The following is a 16206-nucleotide window of genomic DNA, read 5'->3' on the forward strand; positions in this document are numbered from 1 at the left end:
AACAAGGAGAAATAACTTTCTTGTGTGGGGAACAAGAATTTGCAATTTACTAACAATGCCAGTTACCATTGTAAAAGCTTGTTTTATTTTTAGATTATTATTTAAAAAATGAAGCATAAAGACATTTTCCTAAAAGGAAGGCAAAAAATGGAAATTACGCTCACACTACTCAATGTCATTCATTTCATTAGACTTTGTTTTGTATTCATTAAAATAACTGACTTTTCCTAGGCTTGGGTATATTATATGTGGCGGCTTTGTCTCTTTTTTAAATAGTTTTGTTTGAAGTGATTTCATTTCTGTGAAAGAAGGAGAAAGCAGAGATAATTACAGCAATATGCTTTAGAAGCTCATGGGGTTTCAACTTTTCCATAGTTACTTCTTGAATTAGTTCTATTATAAAAATAAAACCCTTCACAGCTCATTGTCACTGGTGTTACTGCCTAAAATGAATCACTTCTCATCTTGTCTTCTTAATATTTGACAAGGCACAACTTTTTTTTTAAGCTTTTCAGATCAAACTTTAAAACATCCTCTTAAAAAAAGAAACCTCTCCCAGAATAAAGGTAAGAAACTGGGCAAATGAAAATGAATTAAGTTATTTGCTTCACAAGAAAAGTTTTGATGAATAATCAATTTATTTTTGTGTGTCAGATTGTCCTAATTATCTCAATAAATCAAGCAGAACAATTCCTAATTAATAATCTATTACCTTTTGAAAATTTATAAATTTTAAATTAAAAAGTGCGTACTGGTTTTCAGTATGGAGCATATCAGAATACCTAAAGTATGAGAAATGTTTCTGGAGTTCAAACTTCAAAAAATATAATACAGTGGACATTTTATTACTAGATTATGGCCTAAATATCACATCCTATTTAAAGAAAAGTTGATTATTTTGCCTGGCTTAGTATTAACCATATCTTTTCTCTCCTTTAAAACTTGAGAACTGTTTCTAATTAAAAAAAAAAAAAAAGGCATAGTCAATAATGGCAGGTTATTTTCTCTTAAGGCCCAGGCAAGAAGATAGGAGATAGACGGATTACTTACTATTGGGTTATCTACTCTGTCTTATGGATACAGGTTTATTAAGGCACACCGTTTTCATACTTGGATCTTATTGACTAGTAAAATTCTAATTTTGGATGCTTCATTCGTATTTGTTATCTAAATTTTAAATCCTAGCAGTAGCTTAGTCGCCATTATGTAAGGGAATGATTAAAATTCCAAGAGGAAAGTTTCTATTCTGAGGCTTAAATCAGCTTCATTTAGTTTTCAATTCTCATCCAGAAGATCTGATGATCAAAAGTAGAATTTTAGGAAATACCTAAAATAATACTGAAAAGAGTGCAGATCTTAGCACTGAGAGACCTGAATCCAAAGTTCACTCAACGTAAACTTAAACAAAGTATTTAATTTTCTAGACCCTCAGTTTCTTTAGGCCTAAAAGAGAAAGCTAATGCCCATAACATAGATCATGTTAAAAATGCAATGAGATATGGATTAAAAAATAGGCATTTTTTAATGTAGCAGGCTATACAGTGGCTGCTTCATGCATGTTCGTTACTCAGCCAGCAAATATTGGTATCACATTTATGTTAGACCATGATTTCTCTCAATGACACCACATTCCTGAGAAGAATCTTCGCTTAGGTAATCATTTCTGGTCCTGGCATTTGTCATGGCTTCTGCTTACTTAATATGGCGAACATCATTATCATTCATTGATTATTTTTATCAGTGAATTGATGATCTTTTATCCTACTACCTTATAATTCTCAAATATGATTATCAAAAAGATCTCATTGCTGGTAATGTTATGCAATTAAAATGCATAACTTCTTTCATGATCTTGTCCATTTTGATTATTTGAAATTTCTTTCCAGCAGCTACAGTCAGTGCTCTTACCCAGATCATCTACGATCCCCTTAATGGTTCTGTGTACGAGATAGTCAGATGTTCAGATGCTCCGAGAGATAACTGTGCCCAGAGTTCAGCCTCTCTCTGCAAGCAATTGACTGGTGTAGGATTTTGGAAATCAAGCTCCCTCCCCTCAATGGAGAACAAACTTTGCAGTGTTTTTCATGGTCCTCATTCCCTGCTTTATCAATGAAGCCAGCACTTCACGACGGGACTGGCTCCTTCTCCCTTCTTCACCTGCTTTCCTCTAGTACCTTACCAGATTCCTCTTGACTTATCTTAATGAGTCACTTCTGTAGGAAAACTTGTCTCAGATTCTGCTCCAAGGAAAGCATTAGCCACTATTTGTGGTGTTAAAATACTCTCTAACACGTTTATAGAGAAATATTCCTTTTAAATTATAAACCATAACCAAAACATTCTAAGATACATCTTTCTGCGAAGTCTTACTGACTCCACATCTATCCATCAAAAAATGTGAACAGAGTATTTTTTTAAAGATTTTTTTTAAATTTATTTGGGGGGGGGATGCATGAGAGAGAGAGGGAGGGAGAGAATGAGAACGAGCAGGAGCAGGAGTGAGGAGAGGGAGGGGCAGAGGGAGAGGGAGAAGCAGACTCCCTGCTGAGCAGGACCCTGAGATCATGACCTGAGCCAAGGCAGATGCTTAACTGACTAAAGCACCTAGCTGCCTCTGATCAGGGTATTTATAAAAATTGCTTACAAATGTGTGGTTAGTATAGATAATGTGATTTTACTTCACAAGGAAGTATCTCATTATTATTAGCCACTGGCAAAGGCAACACAAATTATATCCACCTCACAATTACACATTTATACGACTAATTTAACCTGAACTGAAGGTTCCTGGAGGCCTTGTTTATATTTATTTACTTGCTGCATTTACAAATTGGTAGCTCCACCTTTTTTTTTTCTTTTCTGTTACTCTTTTTCACCTGTATGTATAAATGTTCATTGTATGCATGCTAGACAAAAAGCAGTAGCATAAGAATTTGTGTAAGTGGGTTCATTCATAAACATAAAATGAATGAGTTCTTCAATAAAATAATTTTTGAATATTAAAATGTAAACAAATTTATCCATACAAATTTTAAATTACTTCTCCATTTTTCATATTTCACAAACTATTTATATATAATGGGACAAAAGACATAAACTATTAGATGTTCAAAACAAAACTTGTTTCACTAAAATTCTATCATTTTTCATATTTCCTTTTTAGTACACAATTCAAAAAGAATAAATTGAAATATATCTGAACATATATTTGTGCATATCTCGTATAGCACCTTAGTAAACCTGTTGCTTAAATCTCAGAATTCTGTGGGTGCCTTATTATTTCTATTTTAATAATAAATCCAGTAATTTATCAAGATGGAATTCATCCATCTTAAATTTTCAGATTAAAAATATTGGAAAAATATTGCTATTTAAATCAAGTAAACTTTGTGACTTCAACCACCCATTTTAAGTATACTTAAACAACATTTTAAGTTATTTTTATGGTGAATTCTGGTATGGAATTGTAAGTTTTCATTACTGATTTTTTTTTTTTTTTTGAGAGAGTAAGAAGCTAATGTTCTGTGTGATGAAGAAATTTACCCAGATCACACAAGTAGCAAATCGTGGAAGGGGGTCTGGAATGTAGGCAGTCAAATGACTTCAAGGTTCATACTTATTTCCACTCATGCTGCCCTCCTCATGAGAAATAAATAAGAGGATACTAATGTTAATATGCAGCTCTATTATACATAAAGGATAATGCAACTTTGAAAGTAAAAGAAAATTGCAAGGGATTCTCACAGATAATTAGGATGAGTAAAGGAGGTCCTAGGAGGTCTAAGGGGAACAAAGCATTAACTCTGGCCTTAAAGGATGAGTTGAATTCAGAAGTCAAGAAATAGTATGAACTTATACAAACTTTTTGTTAGACATTTTAATAGGTTTTATGTATTTTTAAAATCTGAATGCCCCTTCAGTTATTATTTCCAACTTTGGTTATATGTGCTAGATATTCTCATATGCCCAAAGATATAGTAAGTATGATTATTACCCTCCTAATGTATAAAAATAGAAAGTCTGAAACTTTATAAATGACCATCAAGAAAAGAATGGATTAAGTTGTAGCTGTATAATGGAACAAATAGAGAATTGTTTGAAATAGGAGAACATATATATGTGAGACATTAAAAAGGAACTTACTGAACAATATGCATTGTTTGACTCCACGTATGTAAAAAGAAGCATGTTATATCAATATATCTGTTAATGTACAGATTACTAAAAATGCATTTTTTTCTTCTTTTTTGCTTTTTATCTGGGTGTTATATGTAACTAATGAAGCATTGAACACTACATCAGAAACTGATGATGTACTATACAGTGGCTAAAAATGCATTTTCAAAACTCCGCAAGTGTATATCACAGCCTGGTGTTGCTAGCTCTTAAGGGCAGTAGAATTACTGTGGGACAGTACAGGTTGGCATTGTGGCCGTAACAACTAATGTGCTTTTTAAGTTGTTTTTTTTTTTCTTAAGGTTTTATTTATTTGAGAGACAGTAAGCAAGAGAGAAAGAGTGTGTACAAGCAGGGGGAGGGGCAGAGAGGAAGGGAGAAGCAGCCCCCCCCACTGATCAGGGAGCCCAATCCAGGACCCCAGGATCATGACCTGAGCCGAAGGCAAATGCTTAACTGACTGAGCGACCCAGGTGCCCCTGCACTTTTTAAGTTCTTATTCTCGATAATTTTCAGTGATTAATCTTTTATTCATTACATGTACTCAAATATTATTTAAGTATTAAAATATTATGTATTGATCTAGAGGAGTAGTTCCCTTGCCTAGATAGCTTTCCTACTTTCATTCACAAAGCAAAGAACTAACCTTCCCCCCACCATCACTAGTAAAAAAGAATATGAAACAATTGTCAGTCTTTATCACCTCTCTACAATTGATCTAGATACAGTCAGGAAACTTCAGGCAACTCTGGTGTTACAAGTTGTACAATAAATTGTAAGGAGACAGGACACTAGTATCTTATCACTTATCATTCTTACAAAATGTGATAGCCTTGGAAAAGTAAGCATTTTTCAATCTTCATTTGTACAATTTTACATTCCCATTCCATATCAATATGCTCTTCATTATCTGTTGAATTATCTAATCTTTCTTCCTTCCCTCTCAACATAGTTTTACTTTGCTCTCTGAAATCACTTTCGCAATATTCATTAAATTATTTTGGGATCTGGTTCATATCCGTCAGACTCTTACAAATCCTGACACAATCCAAGGTAAATTTTAAAATTAAGATTTCCAACAATTTAGCTTAAAAAACACGGGACATTATCCAATGCCTTATTTACAATGATCATCTACATAGGAAGTCCAAAAGAATCAAATAATTGTAAGCAAATAAGATAATACAACAGGAGGACCACAGTGAACATTGTATGCAAAAATAAATAGCTTTCTGGTAATGATTCCTGGGCTATGACACCAAAAGCACAGGCATCAAAAGAAAAAAAACAGGTAAATCAGACTTCATCAAAATTAAAAAAAAAAAAAAAAACAAAAAAAAAACAACACGCTATCAACGGAATAAAAATGCAACCCTCAGAATGAAAGAAAATATTTGCAAATAGTATATCTGATAAGATATTGATATCTAGAATATATAAAGAACTACCACAACTCAACAAAAACAAATAATCCAAGTAAAAATGGGCAAAGGACCTGAATAGACCTTTCTCCAAAGAAGATATACAGATGGTCAACAAGCCCAGGAAAAGATTATCAACATTCCACTGGTATTAGAGAAAGGCAAACCAAAACCACAATGAGATACTACTTCACATCCATTAGGATGGCTATTACCACTTCATATTCATTAGGATGGCTGTTATAAAAAAAAAAAAAAAGAAAGAAAAAACACGTTGAAGAGGATGTGAAGAAATTGGAAACCTGTGCGTTGCTGATAGGGATGTAAAATGGGGCAGTCACTATGCAAAATGGTATGGTGATTCTTCAAACAAAACAAAAACAGAATTACCATGTAATCAGATGATCCAACAATTCCTCTTCTGGGCCTATACCCAAAAGAATTAAAATCAGAGACTTGGATAGAAATGTACACCCATGTTCATAGTAGTAATTTTTATAATAGACAAAATGTTTGAAGCAACCCCAGTATCCAGTGATGGATAAATGGATAAACAAAATATAGTATATAACAATGGAATATTATTTGAAGGAAATTCTGGGGCACCTGGGTGGCTCAGTTGGTTAAACACCTGCCTCTTGATTTCAGCTCAGGTCATGATCTCAAGGTCATGAGAGATTGAGCCCTGTACCAGGCTCGGCGCTTACTGTGGAGACTGGTTAAGAGTCTCTTCTTTTGCCTCTGTCCCTCCCCCTGCTTGCACTGTCGTTCTCTCTGAAAATAAATCTTTTTTTAAAATTTAAATTCTATTTAAGTAGCATATACTATATCATTAGTTTCATAGGTAGAATTCAGTGATTTATCAGTTGCACACAACACCCACGTGCCCTCTTTAATGTCCATCACCCAGCAACCTTATCCCTCCACCCCCATCCCCTCCAGCAACCCTCAGTTTCTTCCCTACAGTTAAGAGTTTCTTACAATTTTCCTTATTTTTCCTTCCCTTCCCCTATGTTCATCTGTTTTGTTTCTTAAATTCCACATATGAGTGAAATAAAATCTTTAAAAATAAAATCTTTTAAAAAATAAGGAAAGAAATTCTGATACATGCAACAATGTGGATAAACCTTGAGGTAATGCTAGGTGAAATGAGCCAGTCATGGGACAGATATTGTATAATACCGCTTATGTGAGATTCCTAAGATAATCAAAATCACAGAGTCAGAAAGTGGAGTGGTGGTTGTCAGGGGCAAGGAGATAGAACAATGGGTTATCCAGTGTTTAACGGATACAGAATTTCATTTGGGGAAGATGAAATTCTAAAAATGGATGACGATGAGGGTTGCATGATAATGTGAATGTATGTAATGTCACAAAAATGTACTACTGTTGTGTTGCATTGGCTGGAGAATGTGGTGTCTAAATGGGGTGTCTCTCGATGGGATGGGGGCCCCAAATGTGGGGCAATGATCAGGTGGAAGCTGGTGGCATTGGAGGTGAAAGAATTCATCTGAGCAGAACAAAGGAGGTAAAAGTTGATTGAATCCACTGCCAGGGAGCAGCAGGCAGGACAGCAGAGTAGAGAAGGTCTGCCATGAGACGGTGGGTGAGGGCTGTTTATAAAGGGGGAAGATGAGGTGGTGTGGCAACGTATGGAATCTTTCTTTTTTTGGTAATTGTGCCTGGTTGTAAGTAGCCCGTGGGTCAGTTAGGATTTATGGATGTTTCGAGGTGGGTTGCCTGATGGGCCTGTCTGTATTCAGCCAGGGGGTCACTGTGGACCCTTTCTACATTCCACTGCTCAAGCATGTTTGCCTAAAAGCAGTCTCTACAGAGAATATTATAAAGATTTTCTCCCATGTTCCTGTTTGGATGGATATACAAATTTTTCCTTGTTGTTTTTTGTGGTATCAAAACTTTGAAATAACCTGACTTGCTATTGTGAGTTTGTTATATTCCCTACTGTAAACTTGGCACCACCTCACCTCCCTTTCAAAGTCACCTTTGCATTGCTAAGGAGAAGCTTCCTTGTTTCCTTTCCCTTATGGTCTAGGATTCCATTTTTGCCAAATGGAATGAATCTGGAAATGTTTGGAAGGCAGAGGGAGGCAGAGTCCTTTATTCTCAGGAGTTGGCTGTAACCAGATACCTGGGGAAATGAGAGGTGTAGAGCCATTCCTTGGTGAGTGCCTGAGAGCCCCCTGTTGTGTCGTTGCCACCTGAGATCACAAGTGAAAACTCTCACACAGCATCATGACCACAGCAGCATTTCCCACATCAGAGCCACAGGCTGGGATTCTCTGGGCTCCTCCGAAACCTACCATCCTGACTTCTCTGGCTTCCCATGACATGCTATGCTGTTACCCGAGATCTTTCTATTAAAACTCTATCTATATTACAGAGTGCTTCTGTTTCACTGACTGAATATAGATTGATGTAATTAGAAAAGCAGTTAAATTATGGTATGCATGAGATACTCTACAGTACTTAAAAAAATATGAAGTAGGACAGTGAATTCTAATTAAGAAAACAATAATAAAGTTGTAGGGAAGCACAAACAGTGCTGTCCCACTTAAGGCTGTATTTATAGAATTGTTAACAGTAGTTGTCTCTATAAAGACTATTGGAGGGCTGGGTAAGATGAATGGAGACATTCACATTTTTCTCCTGAAACTTCTGCATCACTTGCATCCTTTTGATAAAAATCCTAATGATACTCTTGAAATTAGAAATAACACCAAAAAGAACACCCAGAAAGACTAAAAAGCGCCTGACCCTTCGTAATCCCAGTGATTGTTGTCTCCTACACAATAACTTCTGATGGTTATATCCAGGACTGCTACTTGGATTTTACCATTGCTTATATATTACAAATATTATACACACATGTACATGTGTAACCACGTGCTCATGCACACACGCGAGCACACATACACACACACACGCACACCCCTGCTGCTGAAAATGTATACCTCATAAAAGCATTCTCCTAACATACAAGCCTAACTTTCTATTTTGGCATTAATATTAACTCACATTTCAATATCACAGAGATCTATTACCAATTTCTTCAAATTTTCTTCAATCCATCAGCCTACCTGTTCAGTTGTCTCGTTGTATATATTTCTACTTTACCAGAGAACCACACCTCTCTAAGATACTTATATTTCCTTCATACCTTCCTGTGAAAATTCAAGGCCCCAAATCACTATTTCAATCTGATTCCTCCACTCCTATACAAGGAAAAATGCCTTCTGTTGAAGAATATAATCCAACTTTCAGACTGTTGTTATTTGAAGCTAATGAACTACAACCACAGCTGTTTTCTCTATGTACAGTCACTATTTTAATTTTCTACAGTCATCCCTTTTTCATTCCTGTCCAATATAATTCTAAACTTCTCACATAAGATTTGGCATGAAACTCTCTTATTTCATAAATGTCTGTCATCCATTCTCTGAAAAATGAAAATGTGGCCAATGAGTTTCTTATATTCTCATCTCTTTCCAAAAATATATTTATAACAATTCAAAATTCTTGTCCTAAAATATCAGAGGGTAATTCTTTCCTACTGCACTAGTATGACCTCTCCATTCTACTTGGTTTTCCTCAGTACTTACTCTATAGCTTTCTTTTTTCCATCTATATTTCCCCTAAGCATATTCTGACTTCTTCCATTATAGGAAGTTTGACTTTAGGCACTCTTTAAAATAATCTCTAATGGATCCATTGCCTTTTACCGAAACTTCTCAAAGAATACTAATTGTTTTCTCTACTCTCTTATTGCTAAGGGTTAGCATTCTCATTACATTTAAGAATAATAATGATGGTAATAAGTAGTATTTATTGAGTGCTTATTATATTCTAGAAATCTTTAAAGCACATTAAATATTTTAAATTTTCAAGTCTTTCCAACAGCCCTAAGAGGTAAGTACTATTATAAATCTGATTTTAAGATTTGGAAACTGAGCTATAGAGAATTTGGATAACTTGCCCAAGGTCACACAGTAAGTGATAAAACAGTATATTAAGCCAAACTGGTCAACTCCAGAATCCAGCATTTTTTAAGAAGATTTTATTTATTTATTAGAGAGAGCACACACGCACATGAGAGAGAAAGGAGAGAGAGTGAGAAAGCACATGCCCAGGAGGAGAGGGAGAAGCAGACTCCCCACTGAGCAGGGAGCCCAACATGGGGCTCGATCCCAGGACCCTGGGATCATGACCTGAGCCACAGGCAGACACTTAACTGACTGAGCCACTCAGGCGCCCCCAGAATCCAGCATCTCAATCATTATGTTGTACTACCTCTCAACTGCACACATTAGTGAAATAATTTCCTCCTTTAAATAAGGAGAAGATTGTGTTTTTTTGATGATTCATGGGAATGGATGATATTCTATTTTTCTAAACTTTGCATATATATATAAACATTTTGACATGTTATAAAATTTTAAAAAATAACCTACCACAGTGGTCAATTTAGGGATCATTCCCAAGATTCTAACTGGTTCTCTTGCCTTTGGTTCATATCTTGTCTCAACAGAAATTTATTAAAATTTTCCACAAAGGTTATGAAAGGGTTATGAAACTCTTGTTTTATTTTTCTAAGAGTAATGTTACTCTTAGAGCTTTTACATTTTTCCAATTAGTGCAATTTATAAGTTTCGAGTCTTTCTGGAATAATGTCTCCGTGGACATCATTAGGATGAACGTTGGCCCTCAGCAAAATACCACATTCTAGAGAAGTTTCTGGGTGGGGAACATTTGAATACAATTCTAAACAATATCTAGGCATTACCCCATTACCTTTTGCCTTTTTATATAAAGATAGGAAACTTTATCATCTGAAGGTAGTAAGACTTCCACAGACTGAACAGGGGTAGCACACTAGGCATTTAGTGTCTATTGACAAAAACACATAACAGATTTTGAGGGACTTTAAGCAAATTTACAGGTATTCTGAAAGATGTTATTACTTTCTACAGAGAAACACAACTGTGGATGAATGTTGAAATCCAATTAGAATTTCATTTTGCCTCATTTGGCTAAACAGATACAACCTATCTATGGACATACATGAATTAACCACAAGTAAAGAGGGTTCCTAATCAGGAATTTTAAACTTTTGGTTTTCTGTCAGCCATCTTGTAAAGAGTGTGCTGTGACCTTAGCAGGATCTGCTTGAGAAAAAATGGCAATAATATATTGTTCTATCTGTTCCATAGTGTAAGGGAAATGATTATATGCCAGTATCAGACGCCTTAGGCAATATTTGGACATTTTCTTCAAGTTCTACCATGATAATGTTATTCAAGGAAGAAGTGCCACTTTGATTCACCGGCAAAGAGTGGACCGAACTTTATGTTTGAAAGTACAGCCCTTACAAACACTTCCTATATTTCTCTGCTGTGATTCAGTCTTTTAGTGTCACTGTAAATTGAGAAACTGATTATGCAATTTTGGATTTTGCTCTTCTAACATCAGTATCCAGGAACAAATGCAGAGTTTCTCAGTCTGGAATTCTGTTCTCTTAGATATTCATATATCCAGCTCTTTTTTTGTCATTTACTTACCAGCCTAATAATTATGTCCTTAAAAAGGCTTTCCTTTATCACCCACATTTCTGACTTTTGTTTCTTAATTAGAATTTAAGTTCCGTGAGAACAGGAAAATTTTCACCTTCCTATAATACCTAGACTGATCTGTAATACATATGATTCAGTGACTGTCTAGTATAACGTTTGGCACAAAATATGCATTCAACATTGATTTGGTGAATAGATTAGTCATCGGTACTACATTTTTTAAAGCACGGTGTTGAAATCTGAATTTCACAGAAAGTTCATGAAATAATGAAAATACATTGATCAGTTTGCCTTTCCCAATAGATATTAAGTAAATGAAACATTACAAATGATATTTACTGTGAAGATTGAGAAAGGACTCTGACAACGACATGTGGTAATATTGGATGCCAGGATCCTAAAAATAACCAAAAAAAATATTGTGTAAGTTTTCATCTTAAGTTGTCAAATAGTTCTATTAAGTAGAGCTTTTCTTTCCAGTTTTGAGCCTTAAAATATAAATTACTAACATCACATTAAAAATTCAAGTCTAAATCTGTATGGCCCAAAATACAAAATCTGACTTTTAACGTGTTCATGTGTATGGAAAAAAAAAAATCAGGTTTTCTGTTAATGAAAGTATTGAATTGAAATAAAAGTAATTGGGTATTTCTGCTTTAATTTTTTTAAGATATCCAATTTAAAATATAATCTCTTATGCTATGCACAATTGTGTAAAAGTAATATGCTTATACTTGCATTTAAAGAAGTAAAAATAGTGATTATGATTTGGTAGTGTGATTTTCTTACACCCAGCATATACTTATTACCTGCTTGGCAAATGCCCATAGAAATTGAGGTTCTGAGCGCAAACGTTAAAACCCTTACTAAGAATACTAAGAAGGGAATAATATTCCTGTCTTACATTTTGCAAGATATCTTTATTTCCCATGAAGTCAGTACATAATTATTTAACCATGCATAAAAGTGCTTATTGGTCTTCTCAGCTTGACAGAATTTAATAAAAATGAAAATAAAACCAATCACAACATAACTCCTTTAGCACCTTTGACATGATGATCATAGTAAGGATTTGATTGGATTCTAAAGCTGGGAGTATTTTTTTAATTCTTATTTTGCTTTACTTATTTTCCATCAGGAGGACTGAAACATGTGACTCTGTTCTTTCAATAATATAATATACAATTCCCATCAGTAGAGGCACCAAAATGTAAGTAGGCTCAAAATCTGCTTATGATGAAACACAATTTTCTCACCTGAATAATCTTTTTGCTAAAAGAAAGACTTACCCTTGAATTCGCAATAGATCTTGCTCACCTTGACAACCCCTAAGATCCCCTCCCTGGACTCCTAGTTTTAGCCTGGTTACAGGAGCACAAAAGCAGAAATTTGCTGTAGGTACTATTACTTTCTTCATAACCATTGGTGAATATTTTTAATCATATCCAGTTTGTGTAAATCAGGGGTATGTTATATCTGGAAGGGAGGTAGGGCCTATGTGCACAGGGTGATTAAGAATTTAGCCAGTTTGCAGGGGCGCCTGGGTGGCACAGCGGTTAAGCATTATTAGTTATAATTATAGAGGATTCTCAGTCCGTAGAATTTGGCATCCCACTGTTCCAAGACCCCTCCTCCTCTTTCTAAAACACTGCATGTCTCTACTGTCACACATGGACCTCCTTGGCTTGGATCTTGCCCCTTACCAAGTCCTGGGTAGAATCTTTTCATCTGTAATTGAACCTCGACTTCTGTGCCCACTTACTGGCTATCATCCTGCTCCGAAGTGCAGTTCTGCTTTCACTGTGCTTAATGATACCTGTTAACATTCTTACTCATCACTTCCTAGACCTGGCTGTAACCACAGAAATCAGGACCTAATTCACTATGTCTCTTGGAGTTAGGAAAAATACAATTTGTCTTTGAGAGACCAGTGCTTAATTATTATGGTATACCTGGTTTTGGTTGTGCCTCCTCTCAGCTTCCTTCCCTTCTCTATGGGCTCAAGTTGAGTATCCAACAACTTGGTAGATGATCCTGCCATATAGGCAGATTTTAAGACATTACAGATGTTTTTGAATTCCAGGGTAAGAAAATTAGGTGTTTTTTTTTTTTCGTATAAGAAACGAAAAGTCACTGTGAAACTTTGAAGAGGGCAGTAAAAATGAAGCTGTTCTTGAGAAAACTTGTTGAATAGTGTGACTTTGTGAAGGGAAAATAGAAGCAAGAACAGAACGTTTTGTTGTGTTCCAGTTAAGAGTACAAGTACTTTAAAAACTCTTAAAACACACACACACACACACACACGCTAAAACAAAACAAAACCCACACCAAAGGAAAAAAAAAAAAAAAACCCACAAAAAACCAACCAACCAAACAAACAAAAAAAAACCAGTGACTGATAAAGAGAACTTTACCACTTTATATCCCTTTATGGAAAATTTCAAAGAAACAAATTCACACAAACATTTCAGCAGAGATTTTTTTTAATCTTTATTTTATTGTGGTAAGAACTCTTAACATGGAGTTCTAAACTTTTAATTTTTAAGTGTACAATACAGTATTGTTAACTATAGGCAAGATGTTGCACAGCAGGTCTGTTCACAGATGGCAGGATCTTATGTGTAGAAAACTCCACGAACAAACCAACAAATAAAAACTTAATAAAAGAACTCCATACTAAGGATAAGTCTCTTCAGGATTTCTGTTTCTTCATGATTCAGTCTTGGTAGGTTATATGTTTCTAGGAATTCATTTCTTCTAGGTTATTCAGTTTGTTGGCATAAACTTGTTTATAATAATCTCTTAGGATCATTTTTATTTTTGTGTCATGAGTTGTAATGTTTCTTTTCATTTCTGATTTTGAGTTTTCTCTCCTTGTTCATGACTAGTCTCACTGAAGGTTTATCAACTTTATCTTTTTAAAAAAACATTCTTAGTTTCGTTGATTTTTTTTTTCTGTTTTTCTATTCTCCATTTTATTAGTCTATTTCTCTAGGTTTTATTATTTCCTTCCTTCTCCTAACTTTGGATTTAGTTTCTTCTTTTTCTAGTTTCCTGGAGTGTAAACTTAAGTTATTTATTCCAGATTTTTTTTTTTTTTTTTGAGTGTTCACTGCTATGATCTTCTCTTTTGTTACTGCCTTGGCTGTGTCTCATAAGTTTTGATAAGATGTATTTTCATTTGCTTTTGCTTCAGGACATTCCCTAATTTTTTTCTAATTTCTTTTTGGCTATTCAAAAATATATTTAATTTCCACATATTTGTGACTTTTTCAGGTTTTTTTTTGTGTGTGTGTGTGTTTTTTGTTTGTTTGTTTGTTTGTTTCCCTGCTTTTGGTTTTATTCCACCATAGTCAGAAAAGATACTTGGTGTCTTCTCAGTCTTCTTAAATTTGTTGGGACTTGTTTTGTGACCTGAAGTCTGATCTATCCTTAAGAAAGATTTAAGTGCTCTTGAAAAATTGTGCATTCTGCCTCTGTTCAGTGCAATGTCTGTTATATCCATTTGGTCTATACCATTGTCAAGTCCACTGTTTCTTTGTTGATTTTCATATGGCTGATTTTTGTCCATTATTGAAAGTGGGGTATTTAAGTCTTATACTATTATAGTAATACTATTTCTCTCTTTGGTTCTTTCAGTATTTGCTGTATATAATATTTGTTCTGTTGTATTCATATATATTTATAATTGCCATTTTTGTATATTTTAATACATTGTATATATTTATAATTGTGTATTTATATCTTCTTGTTGAATTGTTCCTTTTATCATTATATAGTATAATTTTGTTCTCTTTGTAACAGTTTTTGACCAGAAGTCTATTTTGTCTGATATAAGTGTAGCCAAGCCTGCTCTCTTTGGGGTGCCATTTGCATATATATATATATATATATATATATATTTTTTTTTTAAAGATTTTATTTATTTATTTGAGAGAGGGGGAGAGGGAGAAAAAGCATGAGCAAGGGGGAGGGGCAGAGGGAGATGGAGAAGCGACCCCCACTGATCAGGGAGCCCAAAACAGGGCTCTGTCCTAGGACTCCAGGATCATGATCTGAGCTGAAGGCAGATGCTTATCCAACTAAGCTACCCAGGTACCCCTGGAATATCTTTTTCCATCCCTTCACTTTCAGCCTATTTGTATCTTTGAATCTAAAGTGAGTTTCTTGGGGCATCTGGGTGGCTCAGTTGGTTAAGCGGCTGACTCTTGATTTCAGCTCAGGACATGATCTCAGGGTGATGAGATTGAGCCCTGTGTTGGGCTCCGTGCTGGGCATGGAACCTGCTTAAGATTCTCTTTCTCTCTCTCTCCTTGACCCACCCTCCTCCCTGCTCCTCCTGCTCACACGTGCTCGCTCCCTCTCTCTAAAAAAAAAAGTGAGTTGCTTGTGAGCAGCATGTGGATCAATATTCTTTTTTATCCATTCATCCACTCTATGTCTTTTGATTGGTGGATTTAATCAGTTTACATTTAATTTAATTATTGATAGGGAAGGATTTCATCTTGTTTTCTGTTTGTCTTAGAGTTATTTTGTTTTTCCTGCTTCCTTTGTGTTTTGTTGATTTTCTGTATTGTTATGCTTTGATTCCTTTGTTTTTTGTAATATCTATAGGGTGTGTGTGTGTGTGAGATGGGGTTTACATAAAATATCTTGTAGTTAATAATAATCCATTTTAAGCTGGTAACAACATAACCTTGATCACATACAACTTCTGTGCTTTAACTTTTCCTCCCCCAAACTGTTATTGATGTCATAACTTACATCTGATTTTATTGTGTATCTTAACATAGTTTATAGCTTTGATACTTTTGTCTTTTAACTGTTATACCACAATTCAAAGGGTACCCACCACCATTACAATAATCTGTTTTTGTCTATATATTTACCTTTACTGTTGAGTTTTAGACTTTCTAATCTACTGTGTTGCTATTTAGCATCTTTTGAACTTGAAGCATTCCTTTTAGCATTTCTTTTAAGTCTGGTCTAGTGGCAATAACTTTCTCAGCTTTTGTGAGAAT

This window comes from Ursus maritimus, unplaced genomic scaffold, assembly GCF_017311325.1.
Source record: "Ursus maritimus isolate PB19 unplaced genomic scaffold, ASM1731132v1 scaffold_15, whole genome shotgun sequence".
In the NCBI taxonomy this organism is placed as follows: domain Eukaryota; kingdom Metazoa; phylum Chordata; class Mammalia; order Carnivora; family Ursidae; genus Ursus; species Ursus maritimus.